Raw genomic sequence first — 12,500 nt, forward strand, 5'->3', positions numbered from 1 at the left:
CTGCTGCTGCTGCTGCTGCTGCTGCTGCTGCTGCTGCTGCTGCTGCTGCTGCTGCTGCAAGGTTTCCCTGGCATCTGTAAGCTCCAGGGAAAACTGAGTGCGGGTCAGTTCTTCACGGACTTCTATTGCTCAGTCACTCACACATAGGCAGGAAAAGCCACAAGGGGCAGTGAGGCTCTGGGATAGTGCCTAGGCCCCGAGTTCAAGCCCCAGGACTGGCCAAAACCAGCAAACAAATACAGAAATGAGGGGACAGGAGTTTGGCCTAGTGGAAGAGTGCTGGCTTAGCATGCGCAAAGGCCCGGGGGTTCCATTCCTTGGTACCAACCACATCCATAGGGGGCAAAATAATAACAATCAAAAAAACCCAGAAGTGTGTGGTGCTCTGGCTCAAGTGGTAGAGCTCTAGCCTTGAGAAAGAAGCCCAAAGACAGTGCTCAGGCCCTGAGTACAAGCCCCAGGACTGGCCAAAAAAAAAAAAAAAAGACAGAGAAAGGAGAGAAACCCGACCTCCTTTTCCTCCCTCCCCTTATCCATGTTTCCTAAGAAAACTGGTTTTCTTCTGTCTCCACCAAGTCACCAGATCTAAGTAAAATACAGAATTTTAGGTGCTCAATAACTCTCCGGTTCAAAGTACAGAAAAAGAAGAGGGGGATGGAGGGAGGGAGGGAGGGAGGGAGGGAGGGAGGGAGGGAGGGAGGGGGGGAGGGAGGGAGGGGGGGAGGAGAGAGAGAGAGAGAGAGAGAGAGAGAGAGAGAGACAGACAGACAGACAGACAGACAGTCAGACAGAGAGACAGAGACAGACAGACAGACAGACAGACAGACAGACAGACAGACAGACAGACAGAGGGCCCCGAAGGGGAAACATGAAAAACACAGTATCGAGGTCATTTTTAGGCTGAGGCCTACCCTCCAACCAGGCCTCTGAGACTGCCTCCTTCCTGGTGGGATTGCCTTCACTGGAGCCCTGCGTTTGGAAGGTGTGCACCCGGGCTGTCTTGTCTGTGAATGCCTAGCGGTACTTTCCCGTGCCTCCCAAAATGAAACTCAGGGCCTGGGCTTTCTCCAGGCCAGAGCTCTACCACGTCGTCAACCACAGCAGCAACAGCTGCAGCATTCGTTTCTGACTTCACTGAGGAATGGAAGCCGGGTCTTCCCGTTTGCTAAGCAAGCCCTCTCCCACTAGGCCAAACTCCCGGTCTCATCGATCCTACTTCCTTGAAACGATTTTCCTGAAGGTAGCGGTCGTGGAATTCCGGGCCCGCTAGCTGTTTGTCTTGTTGTTTGTTTGGTTCTCTGTAGTATTTGATTTTTTTTTTTATTTCCCTTTGGTGGTTTCTCTCCCCCAGGCCCCACCCCCACCCGCAGGGTGAAGCCTAACAGGAATATCAGGCCGTTGCCATGACAACATTTACAAGACAAAGCACAGTCCGCAGTCCCAGCTTTGTTTCTGGGGAGGAGCTGACTAGCTGAGTGGCTTGCCTTCACCCCACCCCCACCCCCACCCACCCGCGTCTCCCCCCCCCCCCCCCCCGCTGACACACACCGCACACCGCGCGCGGGGAAATGGCTCACACTTCACTCTGTCTTGACAAACACAGCCTCTCGTGTGCTTGGCCTGATCCTTGGGCAGGAAAAGGCAGCTTTGGGAGTATTTTTTTTTTCTGCTGCCGGCCACTTCCCTGCTTTCCTGGGCCAGCGACACACACTGCACACGCGCACGGGCGCGCGGGGAAATGGCTCACTCTTTACTCTGTCTTCACAAACACAGCCTCTCGTGTGCTTGGCCTGATCCTTGGGCAGGGAAAGGCAGCTTTGGGAGTATTTTTTTTCTGCTGCCGGCCACTTCCCTGCTTTCCTGGGCCAGCGATGGGCTGGCTGGCTTGTCTCCTACTAGCTGGACTGGTCAGACTGCTACCACCCGCCCCCTGCCTGTGGCGGAGTGAGTGCCGCCCCAGTCCACAGACAGAATTGGGGGAGGGCGTGGGCATGTCTTGGCAGGACTGGGCTCTGCCCTGTACCCTTCGGTGAGGCCAGGTGTGTGAGTACGAAATGCCCCGTGCGGCTGACCCCCCACTTGGCTGACCTCCCTGGGGAGAGAGGAGAGAGGGGAGGAAGTCAGGAGTCTGGTCTCCTCTTCATTTTCCCAAGCTCAGGCCAGGCCAGGCCCAGGGCCAGGGCCAGGGCCAGGGCCAGGGCCAGGGCCAGGGCCAGGTGAGAGATTTCCCAGGCGAGAGATTTCAGGATCACAGATGATGATGATGATCATTGAGGATGATGGATGATTGGGCCTAGCCTTGAGAAAGAAGCCCAAAGACAGTGCTCAGGCCCTGAGTACAAGCCCCAGGACTGGCCAAAAAAAAAAAAAAAAAGACAGAGAAAGGAGAGAAACCCGACCTCCTTTTCCTCCCTCCCCTTATCCATGTTTCCTAAGAAAACTGGTTTTCTTCTGTCTCCACCAAGTCACCAGATCTAAGTAAAATACAGAATTTTAGGTGCTCAATAACTCTCCGGTTCAAAGTACAGAAAAAGAAGAGGGTGAGGGAGGGAGGGAGGGAGGGAGGGAGGGAGAGAGAGACAGAGAGAGAGAGAGAGAGAGAGAGAGAGAGAGAGAGAGAGAGAGAGAGAGAGAGAAAGGGAAAGGGTGAGAGAGAGAGAGAGAGAGAGAGAGACAGAGAGAGAGAGACAGAGAGAGAGAGACAGACAGACAGACAGACAGACAGAGACAGAGACAGAGACAGAGAGACAGAGACAGACAGACAGACAGACAGACAGACAGACAGACAGACAGAGGGCCCCAAAGGGGAAACATGAAAAACACAGTATCGAGGTCATTTTTAGGCTGAGGCCTACCCTCCAACCAGGCCTCTGAGACTGCCTCCTGTCTGTGAATGCCTAGCGGTACTTTCCCGTGCCTCCCGAACTGAAACCCAGGGCCTGGGCTTTCTCCAGGCCAGAGCTCTACCACGTCGTCAACCACAGCAGCAACAGCTGCAGCATTCCTTTCTGACTTCACTGAGGAATGGAAGCCGGGTCTTCCCGTTTGCTAAGCAAGCCCTCTCCCACTAGGCCAAACTCCCGGTCTCATCGATCCTACTTCCTTGAAACGATTTTCCTGAAGGTAGCGGTCGTGGAATTCCGGGCCTGCTAGCTGTTTGTCTTGTTGTTTGTTTGGTTCTCTGTAGTATTTGATTTTTTTTTTTTTAATTTCCCTTTGGGTGGTTTCTCTTCCCCAGGCCCCACCCCCACCCGCAGGGTGAAGCCTAACAGGAATGTCAGGCCGTTGCCATGACAACATTTACAAGACAAAGCACAGTCCGCAGTCCGAGCTTTTCTGGGGAGGAGCTGACTAGCTGAGTGGCTTGCCTTCACCCCACCCCCACCCCCACCCACCCGGCGTCTCCCCCCCCCCCCCCCCGCCCGCAGACACACACCGCACACCGCGCGGGGAAATGGCTCACACTTCACACAGCCTCTCGTGTGCTTGGCCTGATCCTTGGGCAGGAAAAGGCAGCTTTGGGAGTATTTTTTTTCTGCTGCCGGCCACTTCCCTGCTTTCCTGGGCCAGCGATGGGCTGGCTGGCTTGTCTCCTACTAGCTGGACTGGTCAGACTGCTACCACCCGCCCCCTGCCTGTGGCGGAGTGAGTGCCGCCCCAGTCCACAGACAGAATTGGGGGAGGGCGCGGGCATGTCTTGGCAGGACTGGGCTCTGCCCTGTACCCTTCGGTGAGGCCGGGTGTGTGAGTACGAAATGCCCCGTGCGGCTGACCCCCCACTTGGCTGACCTCCCTGGGGAGAGAGGAGAGAGGGGAGGAAGTCAGGAGTCTGGTCTCCTCTTCATTTTCCCAAGCTCAGGCCAGGCCAGGCCCAGGGCCAGGGCCAGGGCCAGGGCCAGGGCCAGGGCCTGCTTCCATTTCCCAGGCGAGAGATTTCAGGATCACAGATGATGATGATGATCATGGAGGATGATGGATGATTGGTCCTGCCTGGGGCCTGGATTGCTGTCCTTGAGCTTTTTCACCTGAGACTGAAGTTCTACTATTGGAGCCACAAATCCACTTCCATCTGGCTTTTTGGGCCGATGCTATCGATGTAGTTTAGCGAGTTAGTACTCAGTTCGTATTTTGCCAGTTCATTCCCAGGGCCGAGATCCCCCTCCCTCCCCGCCACCCCAGGTCCTCAGACCTGAAGTTAGGGCCTGGGCGCTCGGTCCTTGGACCTTTCTTCGGCTAGTATTCTGCCAATTGAGCCACAGAACCACTTCCAGCGTTTTCTGCCAAGGTGTCATCATCGTTAGCATTGCATTTTTTTTTTTAACTTTTAAAAATTGGTCAGGGGGCTGGGAGTTTGACCTAGAGCGGTAGAGTGAGTGCTTGTCTAGCATGCACGGAGACCCAGGTTTGATTCCCCAGTGCCAAGTACATAGACGAGATGGAAGTGGTGCTATGGCTCAAGTGGCAGACTGCTAGCCTTGAGGAAAGAGCCCATGGAGGATGCTCAGGCCTACACTTCAAGCCCCAGGACTGGGGGGGGGGGGATTTAAAAAAAAAACCGACAGCTACTAAGAGCGGCTCCACCACTAAAAATAGGTTTGTGGTTTAAGAAGACACCTTCGGAGCGTTCTCATAGGAGACTGCGTCAGGCAATGGAGACTGGGAGCTGAACCAAAGCCTCATCGAAGCAGAGTGGACTGCATTTACATTTGATTCCATCTAAATGTGACTAAGATATAAGAGAAGTCTCTGGGGCCGGGAGTTTGGCCTAGTGGTTAAAGTGCTTGCCTAGCATGCAAGAAGACCCTGATTCGATTCCTTGGTACCACATACATAGAAAAAAGCCAGAAGTGGTGCTGAGGCTCAAGGGGTAGAGCTCTAGCCTTGAGAAAGTCCAAGGACTGTGCTCAGACCCTGAGCTCAAGCCCAGGACTGGCAAAAAAAAAAAAAAAAAAAAAAAAAAAAAAAATAAGGGAAGTCTCATTCGCCTCTGTCTTGTACTTCTGTATTCATTTTTTTTTTAACTTTTGCTAGAGTGTCCACTATACCCATCAAAGAATGACAGTACACGTCATCCCCAGAATCTATACATGTGTTCCTGGCTCACTCTGTAAAAGCCTAGTAAAATGACCATGACACACACATTTGCCCATCCACACTATTAAAAAAGAACTTGCATTTCTATACCTTTATGGGAAAAAAATTCTGTGTATGTGTCATTGTTATGCAGGAGCGTATTTTGCTGGTTTGAAAGAAGAGGATGCCTACAGTTTTCTAGCAGTTTTCTTTGTTTCTTTTTACAGCCATGATCTTTGCTGTACTCTTGCTGACGGCCGCTAGATTTTAATGTATCTGTTTCCCTACTTGATCACATTACCGATTCTGATTTCAGTGTTTCATCTGTTTTGCGTTTGTTTTTTCCTCATGTCACATTGGCGAAGGACCCAGGAATAGGACACAAAGGTGGAATAAACATTAATTTTGTGCATTCTTTGGTAACTTTTCTGTGTTTGGTCACTGCAAAGCTTTGCTTCAAGTGTATGCATTTTATTCAAATCAGTGATCTATGTCTATGTGATTTCCTAAACATAATTGTGGCTTCTAAAAAAAATGTAACATCCTGATTACATTCCTAACTAGAATGAGTATGTCCGGTTTTGTACCTTGATGCTGTATTTTAACCCTTTGTATCACTTAGGTTATTTTGCTTTGGTTAAAAATGGCTCAAGTAGAGAAGCGGTCCCTTGATGAAGACAGCGTACAACACTGTAAATAAAATGTGTACCGTACCGTCAATTGTCTTTAAAATAAATAAATGAATAAATAAATACATAAAATAAATATAAATATTGTTAGTATGGGCTGGGAGTGTGGTGTTGAGCCACAAGTGTCTAAGGACAGCGCCCAGGCAGGCAGGCAGGCAGGCAGGCAGGCAGGCAGGCAGGCAGGCAGGCAGGCCGGCCGGCAGGCAGGCCGGCCCTGAGTTCAAGCCCCAGACTGGCGAAATAAATAGGAAGATAAATACAATACATCCATTTCTGTGTAGTACGGAGGCCAGGAGTGTGGCCCACTGCTAGAGTGCTTGCACAAAGACCTCTTCCCCACCCTGGGTGGGTGAGGAGTTTTGTTCTCGGGTGCCCGGAAGGGGGGGGGGGTCGGGGGCTTGATCGATGTTGGGTCGGCTGTTTCCCCTTGTCCTGGGGCGCCACCTAGCGGACACTGCCTGTCATGGCGGACAGTGATTCCGCCGTGTTGAGGAAGTTCTGGTGAAGAGGCTCATCTGGAGAATACGGAGTGACCCACCGGCTGTCAATTCTGCTGGGTTGTTGAAAATGAAACTCTCTTGGAGCCGGGGGTCCAGTGTCTCATGTGTGTCACTGCACCTACTCAGGGTGGAAGAGGGAGAGAGAGGACTGGAGAGGGGGGGGGAGGGAGGCAGCGACAGAGACAGACGGACACACAGACACACAGACACACAGTAGACAGATGAAATTTACACAGAGAGACACAGAGACAGAGGAGGGGTAGCTAGTGGGAGGGAGAATGAGAGACTGCTTGTGAACTGTCAGGCGGTCACAGAAAGGGCCTGGGCAGATGAGATGGTAAATAGGTACATGGTTCCTTCATTTCCAAGGAGGAATTTTTTTTTTTCCTCTAGTCTTGGGCCTGGGATAGCGTCCCTGAGCTGCTTTTTGCTCCAAGCCAGCACTGTACCGCTAAGCCACATTCCCAGTCCTTATTGCTATCATTATTAGTTTTTTTTTTTTTTTTCGGAACAACCTTACCCCTTCTTTCGCTTGCTTCCCCATCCCTGCCCACACGTTGCATCGTTCGTTTTCCACACAGTGCATGGCAAACACTATCCTACTTCCTTTAAAATCTGTGCCCCTTCCCTTGCTCCCTCTGAGAGAAAGAAAGAAAGAAAGAAAGAAAGAACGAACGAACGAAAGAAAGAAAGAAAGAAAGAAAGAAAGAAAGAAAGAAAGAAAGGGAAAAGTCTAAATGTCAAAGAAACCACACCACCATGCCATGCATGCCAGGTGTCCATGTCATGGAATTTGTTTGGATCCCAGGTCTCGTGTATCTGCAGTGCCTTTCAGTGTTCAGAGGAGTTCCACCTTCTGACCAAAAGAGAGCAGGTGCATCACCCACCCACCCACCCACCAACTCACTCGCAGCACAGGTCAGGGAAACCACGGCGAACACCCAATAGGGAGAGAAGAGTGGGTCCACTCACTCACTCACTCCGTCAGTCACCAATCATGCCAGTCACAGCAAAGGCAGTACTTTTAGTACTGGGTGGGTTTTTCCCCAGGCCGCTCTCCACCCCTCCCAGCCCCCCCACCCCTTCCTTCCCCCGAGGCGAGGCTCATGCACCTGCACCGTTTGCTCCTTCATCATCCACGAAGACCCCTGTTTTCTCTGGGAAGACGGGCTCTCGGACCCGGTCTCTCTGTTCTGCTCCCTCCCTACCCGGGTTCTCCTCTTGGCGTGAGCGATTGTAGGAGTTTTCGGGTGGGGTGGGGTGGGGTGGGTGGGGCAGGCGTGCAGGCCGGCGTGAACGGGGCAAAGGGTGGAAGCGGCGATGTTGGAGGGGGGGGGGTGGGCACGGGTGGTGGAGGTGCCCATCCGTCTTCTGTTTCGGGACTGGCCGGCCAGCTTCACCCGTCCCCGGGCCGCTGCTGCGTGACGGCGAGGCCGGCCGGCCCGCCCGCCCGCCCGCCCGCCGGCCCGCCACGGTTTCACTGTCGGCTTCACGGGCGGCGGGATCTCAGTGTAGGTCTCCGGGGGCTCCAGTGGCGTTGCTCGGGGGGTTGCAGAGGGGCCCCGGCAGTCCCCGGCCGCCGCCGCTTTGGCCCCGACCGACCTCTGCGGTGCCTCTCGGGGCGAGGGGGCGGGGAGGGAGCGCGGCCGGCCCTTTCTCTCCGCGCCTGCTGTCCTCGGAGCCCCGAGCCGGCCGGCGAGTGCCGATCGCCGATCCATCCCGGGCAGAGAAACTCGGGGGTGGTGTCGGGTGATGACACCCGGGGTGGGTGGGGGCCGCCACCGGTGGCGGCGGTCGCGCACCTGGGAGCCGGCCGGTCGGCTTCAGCGTCCCCGCTCGGGACCCCATCCATCTCCTTCCCCGAGTCGCGTCCGCGTTCTCGGGCGCGGCGGGCCGCTTTGGGGCGGCGAGTCCCGCCCGCCCGCCGCCGCCGCCGCCGCCGCCGCCGCCGCCGCCGCCTCCGCCGCCGCCACGGTTGGTTTCACTTTCGCCGCCGCCGCCTCAGTCCAGGGTCTCCGGGGGCTCCGGTGGCGGCGGCGGCGGCGTTCCGGAGGTTGCCGAGGGGGCCCGGCCGCTCGTCCCGACCTCTGCGGTGCCTCTCGGGGCGCGGGGGCGGGGAGCGCGGCGGTTTGTCTCCGGGCCGGCCGTCCGCGGAGCTCCGAGCCGGCCGGCGAGCGCCGATCCCGGGCAGAGCAACTCGCTGGTGTCGGTTCAGGGGAAGGCGGTTGTCGCGCGCCCCCTGGCGTCCGCTTTTATATGACAGGTCCTTCGTCCTCAGCCGAGCGAAGGAGGGCGTCTGGCGTAGTGCGTCCCGGCAGAGGGCCGGCCTCTCCCGGCTGCCGGGCGCGGCCGTCCCCGCGGCGTCGCTGTGGAGCCGGAGCGGCCGGTCCGTCGCAGATTGCACCTGCAGGAGAGTGAGGGGCCGGCTTGCGCGTCGCGTCTCCTCCCGGCGTCCGGGGGGCAGCTTTGTCCGGTCGACCAGTAGTTCCGTCGGGGCCCCCGAGGCCTCCTCCTCGCTCTCTCCCCCGCCTACCCCGCCTAGGGGAGGCGAGCCGGCCCAGAGAGGAGGCGTGCGTGCCGGCACGGGCGGCGCTGGGGAAGGCCGGCGGCGGTGGCGGCGAGCCGACCGATGGGCTCTGGGTCACGGCCTCCCCGGTCTGTCGGGCCCCCACACCGGTCTGTCGCTCGGTCGGTCGTTCGGTCGTTCGGTCGGTCGGTAGGCCGGCCGACCGGCCAGTCCCCCCCCCCGCGGTATGACTCGCAGGCAGGTACGCTGGGCCGCCCCGCCTGGGTCCGGGGGGGCCGGAGGGAAGCCTGGCCCGAGGTCTTCGGGTCCTCTCCCCTACAGCAGGCTCGCGGCGGCTCCCGGCGGCCCCCTGGCCCTCTGACTCCGCGTATCACCGGGCTTTGGTCCGAGGCGGTGGCGGTGGGGACGACCGACGTCTCCGGAGTCGCGGTCCCCGAGTGATCGCCGGTGGGTGGCGGGGGCCCGGACGCGCGGTCCCCCGCCTAGGAGGGTCGTCGGGCCCGAGGTGCCCGCGTGTGCGGCCGACGAGAACCTCGGAACCCGGCGGGACCCAGGTACTGAGGTGTGTGGGACGCCGGCGTGGACTCGCCCGGTTCGCCCTGGCCTCTGGGCCCCTGCCGGGAGGAAGACCTCCGGAGTCAGGGACCCGGACCCGCTCCCGGTGTGTGTGCGTGCGTGGGTGCCCCCGGCTGCCCGGCCGACTCCGGGGCCGGGGCCGGGGCCGGGGCCGCGCGCCTGCCTGCCCGGTAGGACGCCCCCTACCGACCGGGCCGTGAGCCCATGCGCGTCCGCGCGGGTGCGCACGTCTGAGTGCCCGAGATACCGGGGAAGGCTTGCTCTGATCTCCGCCACCTCCCAGCCCGCTCTCGCTTCTCGTGTATTTTTTTTTTTTTTTTTTTTGCGTGGTCGACCAGTTGTACCGCGAGTTCCGTGTTTCTCCCCGTTGGGGAGGTGTTGGGGACAGCGGTGCCGAGATTGGGTTCCGAGAGGCCCGTGACGTGAGCGAGTTATCCCCCCTGCTGGAGGACCTACTTTTCGTGTCGTGACGTGTGCGATTTGTACCTGCAGGATGGTGCTGACATGCCCTCTCTCGGTGGCTGTCAGTGGGTGCTCAGCCGTCTCTCGGGGTGCCGTGTGCCCGGGCTTTTCCCCGCTGCCGCCCCGTGTGCCCCCTCCCCGCCTCCTCCTCCCGCGTGCTCCCGCCGCCCTGCGCAGGCCCTGGCCCTGTGGTGGCTTGTGTGGTTGGTGGATGGCGGTGGCGCTGGGTCACTCGACCGCCCGGTTGCCTGAGTGACGCCTGTCTCCCCGCTCGAGGAAGACCTTCCCGGGTCGGCCCGGGGGGGTGGTCTGCGCTGTGCCGCTCACTTGCCCGTGTTTTCTCCCTGTGCCGGCAGCCTTTTGGAAGGCGGTTGTCGGCATGTGCTCTCCACCCGTGGGGTGCCCGAGAAGGTGGGAAGAGGGGGAGCCGGCCCCCGTTTTTTTTCCGGTTCACACCCCGTTCACGCAGCAGTAGCCCGTCCTGCTGCGGTGCGCCCTCCCTGGTGTGGTGGCCTTTGCTGAGTTTTCTCGGCCTTTTTCTTTTTGGTTGTGCCGGTCTTCCCGAGCACCGGCTTTTTTTTTTCTTGTCGCTGCCTTCCTTCCGGTACTCTCGCTGGCCGCGGCGGTCCCCGGCGTTCCCGAAAGCTTGGGGTGCCATGGGCTCGGGGTGTCGTGCCTATCTGCGCCTTGCCAGGTGGCCAGTTTTTTTTTTTGGAGTTTTTTTTTTTTTTTTCTCTTCGCTCGCTCTCCCCTGGCTACGTCTAGCCCAGGGTCACGCTTCGCTCCCGGGCCCGCTGCCTCCGAGTGCCGCGTGGCTGTCTCCCCATCCCTTCTCGTGATCGATGTGGTGGTGATGCGATCTCCTTCGGGCCCGGGCCTAAGCTGCGCCAGGCGAGGGACGGACATTCATGGCGAATGGGACCGCTCTTCTCGTGCTGCTCGTGGGCCCCTCGCCTCTCCGTCCCACCGTGTTGGTGGTGTGCGGGAGGCAGGGGTGCGGCATCCGGGCTCGGCCGCGCTCTCCCCGCTCTTGCCGTGAGATCGGGGACCTGTGTGCCGGCAAGGGGGGCAACTCTGATCTCGCCTCCCCTTTCCGGCCACTCGCAGCGCCACGGGGCCGGCCCTCTCCGCGGCGAGGGTGGGCTCTGTGCCCCGTGGACTCCCGTGCTGCGGTGCGAAAGCGTCTGCAGCTCCCGGCTCCCTTGCGGTGCTCCCGAGAAAGCTCCCGGTCGACCCCCAGGTGCCCGAAGCTGGGCGGTGGTGTCGTTCCCGTTTCCCGTGCCCCGTCTGGTGGCTCGCTGCCCGTGGCGTGTCCCGGCCATCCTCGCTCGAGTAGGGGGAGGCTGTCGCTGTTGGAGATGCGGTGCCTTCTCGGGGGTCGAGGCGGTCGGCCCGAGAGGCCGGGTGTGCGTGTCTTGGGGTGCCGGTGGGCGGAGCGGTCTCCTCCCCTTGTTGGTGAGCCGCTGTTCCCGGCCTTCGGCTGTGCTCCTTCCCTGCCGTGTCTCCTGGCGGCCTCGCTGGGGGACCTGAGAAGTTGCAGTGGAGGTGAGCCGCTCGGGGGCCGGGTTCTCCGCCGTGCGCCTGTGCACCCTCGACCGCCCCTTTGCCCTCTCGCGCGAGCGGCACCGCCGGAGCCGGTGTTGCTCGGACCGCAGACCCCCCCTCCTGCCCGTGCCGCTGGATGGGCGCCTTTGGCGGTGACCCCTGGCGGGGGCTCCGTCGGGCTGGGTCCGGCACCCCCTCAGAGTGAGAGGTGTGTTCTCTAGCTATCTTGGTTCGGGGGGCGGTGCTGCTCCCGCTGGGCTGGCGGGGGTCGCTCCCGATGGGCTCCCGCGGCTCTGGCCGTTCCCCGTCGTCCCGCTTCTCGGAGAGCGCTTAGCGGCTTGCCCCAAGCCGCGTGCGCGATGGCCGATCGATTGCGTGCCCGCGCCTCCCCCCTCCGAGCTGGGGGAGGATCCCGCGGGGCCTCTCTCTCGGGGCCGGCGCCTGGTTGTGGCAGCGGTGTGGGCGATTTCCCGACCTGTCCGCACCCCCCCGCCTCAGGCAAGCAGCGGCGCGCTGGTCTGGGCCGCGTGCGGGCTCGTCGCGCGAGGGCGATGTGGCGTGGCCGTGCGGCTGCCCGGGCACTCGGAGGAGGGGTCGGGTCCCGTCCCCCCTCCTCCCACTCCCGCAGCGCCGCCCTCGGGCGGGTTGGCTCTCGGCCGCCCTCTGCCCCGGCGTCCGCGTCGGGCGACGGCCGGCGGCCACGACGGCGTTGCGTGCGAGCCAGGCGGTGTGGTGCTCCGTGGCTGTGAGGCCGTTCCTCGGCGACGCTCCGTGGTGGGGGGTGGCGACCCCCTCCGGAGCCGTGGGAAGGCGGTGCGTGTGGGCGCTGCTCCGGCCGGCCGAGGAGGCCGAGTGTCAGACACGTGGTTTCTGGCGCTGCCCGGTGGTGTGGATGGTTATGGCGGAGTGGAGCTCGGAGAGTGCGGCTTGGCTTGGCTTCCGCGGGCGCGGTGAGGTCCCCGTGGCGTGCGTGGCGAGCTCTCCTTGGGTGGCCCCGCCCGTGTGGTGGGTGGGCCCCCGGCCACCGGCGCCGGTGGTAGAGGGTGGTGATCCGATCCCACGTTGGTCGGCCGGCTCGGCGTCCCAGGCGTCTCCCGGGACCGCTCCGGAGCTGGGGGCGGTGAGATC

The 12,500-nt window shown here is 60.2% G+C and overlaps 1 long non-coding RNA gene across 1 annotated transcript in view; it reads left to right on the forward strand.

The window, feature by feature from the left end:
- The window catches only part of LOC150040159 (uncharacterized), a 5,936-nt gene extending 967 nt beyond the window's left edge, over nt 1–4,969 (forward strand). The window contains exon 2 of the long non-coding RNA XR_016534046.1: nt 4,594–4,969. This is a non-coding gene — a long non-coding RNA (uncharacterized LOC150040159). The remainder of the gene's footprint in view (nt 1–4,593) is intronic.
- Nucleotides 4,970–12,500: the final 7,531 nt, after the last annotated feature.

The sequence above is a fragment of the Megascapheus bottae genome, unplaced genomic scaffold (genome assembly GCF_031878675.1).
Source record: "Megascapheus bottae isolate mThoBot1 unplaced genomic scaffold, mThoBot2.hap1 HAP1_SCAFFOLD_74, whole genome shotgun sequence".
Classification (NCBI taxonomy): Eukaryota; Metazoa; Chordata; class Mammalia; order Rodentia; family Geomyidae; genus Megascapheus; species Megascapheus bottae.